Source organism: Schistocerca serialis, unplaced genomic scaffold (assembly GCF_023864345.2).
Source record: "Schistocerca serialis cubense isolate TAMUIC-IGC-003099 unplaced genomic scaffold, iqSchSeri2.2 HiC_scaffold_1162, whole genome shotgun sequence".
Taxonomy (NCBI): domain Eukaryota; kingdom Metazoa; phylum Arthropoda; class Insecta; order Orthoptera; family Acrididae; genus Schistocerca; species Schistocerca serialis.
Genome location: NW_026047362.1, coordinates 455001 through 460000, shown reverse-complemented (window position 1 = coordinate 460000; position 5000 = coordinate 455001). Strand labels below are relative to the sequence as shown.

The window sequence follows — 5000 nt, the reverse complement described above, 5'->3', positions numbered from 1 at the left end:
TTTCCCGGAGGCTGCCCGCCGAGTCATCGGAGGAACTGCGGCGGATCGCTGGCTGGCATCGTTTATGGTTAGAACTAGGGCGGTATCTGATCGCCTTCGAACCTCTAACTTTCGTTCTTGATTAATGAAAACATACTTGGCAAATGCTTTCGCTTCTGTTCGTCTTGCGACGATCCAAGAATTTCACCTCTAACGTCGCAATACGAATGCCCCCGCCTGTCCCTATTAATCATTACCTCGGGTTCCGAAAACCAACAAAATAGAACCGAGGTCCTATTCCATTATTCCATGCACACAGTATTCAGGCGGGCTTGCCTGCTTTAAGCACTCTAATTTGTTCAAAGTAAACGTGCCGGCCCACCGAGACACTCACTCAAGAGCACCCTGGTAGGATTGCAACGGGGTCCGCCTCGGGACGCACGAGCACGCACGAGGCGCGTCGCACGCCTTCGACTCGCCCCACCGGCAGGACGTCCCACGATACATGCCAGTTAAACACCGACGGGCGGTGAACCAACAGCGTGGGACACAAATCCAACTACGAGCTTTTTAACCGCAACAACTTTAATATACGCTATTGGAGCTGGAATTACCGCGGCTGCTGGCACCAGACTTGCCCTCCAATAGATACTCGTTAAAGGATTTAAAGTGTACTCATTCCGATTACGGGGCCTCGGATGAGTCCCGTATCGTTATTTTTCGTCACTACCTCCCCGTGCCGGGAGTGGGTAATTTGCGCGCCTGCTGCCTTCCTTGGATGTGGTAGCCGTTTCTCAGGCTCCCTCTCCGGAATCGAACCCTGATTCCCCGTTACCCGTTACAACCATGGTAGGCGCAGAACCTACCATCGACAGTTGATAAGGCAGACATTTGAAAGATGCGTCGCCGGTACGAGGACCGTGCGATCAGCCCAAAGTTATTCAGAGTCACCAAGGCAAACGGACCGGACGAGCCGACCGATTGGTTTTGATCTAATAAAAGCGTCCCTTCCATCTCTGGTCGGGACTCTGTTTGCATGTATTAGCTCTAGAATTACCACAGTTATCCAAGTAACGTGGGTACGATCTAAGGAACCATAACTGATTTAATGAGCCATTCGCGGTTTCACCTTAATGCGGCTTGTACTGAGACATGCATGGCTTAATCTTTGAGACAAGCATATGACTACTGGCAGGATCAACCAGGGAGCTGCGTCAACTAGAGCTGAGCAGCCGGCCGCCCGGGAGTGTGTCCCGGGAGCCCGCGCGAACACGCAAGCGTCCGCTCAATTATTCTGCAAACAGGAGGAGGCTGAGCTCCCCTGCACAATACACCTCGAAACCCTCTCAGGTCCCGGCGGCGCGCAGCGCCGTCCTAAGTACTTGGTCGGGTTCGAGAGAGGCGCAATCGCCCGGAGTTTGGCGAGTAGACGCTTTAGGTGCGACCACCCGTGCTCCCAACTGAGCTTGCCGCTGCCGACAGAGGCCCGGGAGCGTGCTGTCGTGGCATTGCCGGCGGGAGACAACACGCGCCACCTACGGTGGCCGGCAGCTCCAACGCCAGCGCCACAGAAGGACAAAAGCCCCACTTGGGTGCCGAAGCGAACTCTCCCAGCACAGCGCACGCGCCAACACGTCCGCACAGCTGCGATACAATCCACCTGCGAGAACCGCAGAGGCGACCGAGCAGCAGACGGCGTCGCGGCGCCGAGCGCCGGGCGGCGGCGCATCCTCAGCGCACACAGTCCTCAATCGGACCAGCACACTGCAGATGTCCACCGCGCTTCGCACCGGGCCCGCGAGGACCTACTTTGGCCGCACGGCGCCGCGTGCAGGGTGCGCCGGCGCGCAGCTGCGCCGCCTGCCGCCTCCGTCGGCCGGCGCGCCTGCCACTGGCCGCCCCCACCAGCCGGCTGTAGCGCGTGCGCCCACGCACCGCGCGGCCAGCACGCCGGGAGGCCCCCCCTCACCGGCCGGGGACGGTCCCACCCAGCCACCGCCGCGTATCGCTTCACACCCACATGCCATTCACGTTCGTGGGCATGGTGGGTATCGCTGAAACAACCGGTTGGTAGCTCAACCGATCGTCGCCATCACTGATTCACCTCTAGCGAGAACAACCGCACCACAACGGTTTACCAGTTCTTCATTTGCGTAACGTCACCAGCAAACGTAGACGTCCATCGCCATTTGCAAATTCAACGATTGTTGCATGCCTGTGTCAGGTGTCACGACACACTATGTCTGCCCACATACACGCAACAACATGTGCACGCTTCGCGAACACGTGGAAGGTGGCCCCCGTACGTATGCGATGTCCATTGCGCGAACGACTGTCAACCGGCCTCTGTCGCATGTCGCAGATGTGGAACGCAGTGCACCATGCTATCACGGTGTGTGAGAAGAGACGACTACGTCTGACAACACGCGCCACTACATCAACAGACGGCTCATGGTGATCGCCATCCACGGCATACCATACTGCAATCCAGCTCTTATAGGGAGACGACACGTAGCTGAGTGCACAATATTTGGACCGTATGGTTCGCCGTTGTTGGCGCAGTCGTGGTACGGTCACACATGTACCACGATGTATCATTCAGTACATGAGGACCAATGTGCAGTACAGTGTGTGATTTGGACGTACAACATCAGCGGACAGTTGACACAAGCCGTACCACAACGTAGGCTGTGCTTCGCCATGCGAATGCCAATGAACAACTGCGAAGGGCATTGAGCATGTACGTCCTGCTGCCGTCCGCATTACAGTGTATAGCTGCAAGGTGTTTAACATGAAGCGATACTCTGGGGACCGGGCAGTGCGAGTAGCAAACTATATTGCGGGGGTTGCAGTTAGGCAACACTACACTAATTTAACGCGTCGTATGACAATTACAGAGCAGGTTAAGGCCCAACGTGTGTTGGGTTAAGGCGCAACGTGGGTTGGGTTAAGGCGCAACGTGGGTTAGGTTAAGGCGCAACGTGGGTTGGGTTAAGGCGCAACGTGGGTTAGGTTAAGGCGCAACGTGGGTTAGGTTAAGGCGCAATATAGGTTAGGTTAAGGCGCAATATAGGTTAGGTTAAGGCGCAATATAGGTTAGGTTAAGGCGCAATATAGGTTAGGTTAAGGCGCAATATAGGTTAGGTTAAGGCGCAATATAGGTTAGGTTAAGGCGCAATATAGGTTAGGTTAAGGCGCAATATAGGTTAGGTTAAGGTACAATATGGGTTAGGTTAAGGCGCAATATAGGTTAGGTTAAGGTACAATATGGGTTAGGTTAAGGTACAATGTGGGTTAGGTTAAGGTACAATGTGGGTTAGGTTAAGGCGCAATATAGGTTAGGTTAAGGTACAATATGGGTTAGGTTAAGGTACAATGTGGGTTAGGTTAAGGTACAATGTGGGTTAGGTTAAGGTACAATATGGGTTAGGTTAAGGCGCAATATAGGTTAGGTTAAGGTACAATATGGGTTAGGTTAAGGCGCAATATAGGTTAGGTTAAGGTACAATATGGGTTAGGTTAAGGTACAATGTGGGTTAGGTTAAGGTACAATGTGGGTTAGGTTAAGGCGCAATATAGGTTAGGTTAAGGTACAATATGGGTTAGGTTAAGGTACAATGTGGGTTAGGTTAAGGTACAATGTGGGTTAGGTTAAGGTACAATGTGGGTTAGGTTAAGGTACAATGTGGGTTGGGTTAAGGTACAATGTGGGTTAGGTTAAGGTACACATTGTTGTAAGGAAAGGTGTATTGGGGGGGGGGGGGCGGCGGCGGCGGCGGCGGCCGGTTTGTTGATTGTGATTATAGTAAGTGGATGCCTGCGGCATCATCTGATTTGCCACGTCAGGATGCACCTTTGGCTCATGACAGGCGGCGCTCTGATTCCATGCTTGTGGCAGACCTGTGTCTTTCATTCCTGCCATTGTTTGTGTGCTGTGACAGGAGGCAGTATTGTGATGTTGGGTGTACCCCTGTGTAGGACATGTGTGGGTGTTGGTGGCTTAGCTGAGCAATGGTGGTTGTCGGAAGGGTGGGGTATTCTGTTTTGTGAGTGGACCTCCCGGTCTGGTTATGATAGTGTGGATTGTCTAATGTGGCGGAGAGGATGCACTGGGTGTTGTTCCATGCTGGTGCTTACATATTGTCTTTGTGCCTGTTACAGGCAGAGAGTAGTGCGTGATAAGAGTGTCTGGCTGACGTGTGGTTGTGATTGTGAGCAGAGTCTTTCAGCATGTATACGGACAGTTGTATACATTATCTGTATTTTGATGGCTCTATCTATTACTAATCAGCGCCGTGTATACGTTTCATCCGGTTCCAGTCGAAACTGTTGTATCTCTGTACATTAGTGACACGGCGAGGCCGCCATGTAGTTACTCGTCTCGGCAGCTTCCACCGGTGTATGGCAAATGATTATAAGGAATCAGTCTAGTCGTCAATACCGATAGTGTGACGTCACATGTCTGGGGTGGGGGACGCTGCGCCCTTCCGGTGGGTCATGGCCTAGGAAGACTCTTCCCACGCAGGGGGGCTTGGACTGTCATTGACTCTTCCGAGTAATATACTTGCCGTACGTTTTTGCGACTGCGAGTGCAACGCTCACCGGTACCGAAATGGATGGAGCGCCTCCTAGCTGCCGCTGAGCATCTGCATTCGTACAGAGAGCAACGCGATCGCGTCTGTAGCTCGTACGTGGTACAGCTCGCAGCTCATGTATATGGACAGCGGGAATGTCGCATATTGGACATAACTCTTCATGAAACGCACGTTATAGGGGTGGATTGCACATTGCGAGTGCGAGCAAAGTCCGCCGTGCATCCGCTGGAGTTGCGAGTTGGGCGGTTGGGGTGGGGCACGAACGGGTGCAGGTGGAGTGATTGCCGGTCCACGACTTCGTGCGGCAGAGGCGCTGGCGTTGGGGTGCTGTTGTCGACAGAGGGTGCAGGCTTTGTGGGTGGGGTCGAAAGAAGGGCGCTTTGGGCCCATCGCTGTCTTAGTCGGCTTGGCGTCTCATAGATGACG

At 53.7% G+C, this 5000-nt stretch overlaps 1 non-coding gene across 1 annotated transcript in view; it reads right to left on the bottom strand.

The window, feature by feature from the left end:
• Positions 1-1187, bottom strand: part of LOC126433198 (small subunit ribosomal RNA) — a 1910-nt gene extending 723 nt beyond the window's left edge. The window contains exon 1 of the ribosomal RNA XR_007578313.1: positions 1-1187. This exon is cut by the window's left edge and continues 723 nt beyond it. This is a non-coding gene — a ribosomal RNA (small subunit ribosomal RNA).
• Between the last annotated feature and the right edge of the window lie 3813 nt (positions 1188-5000).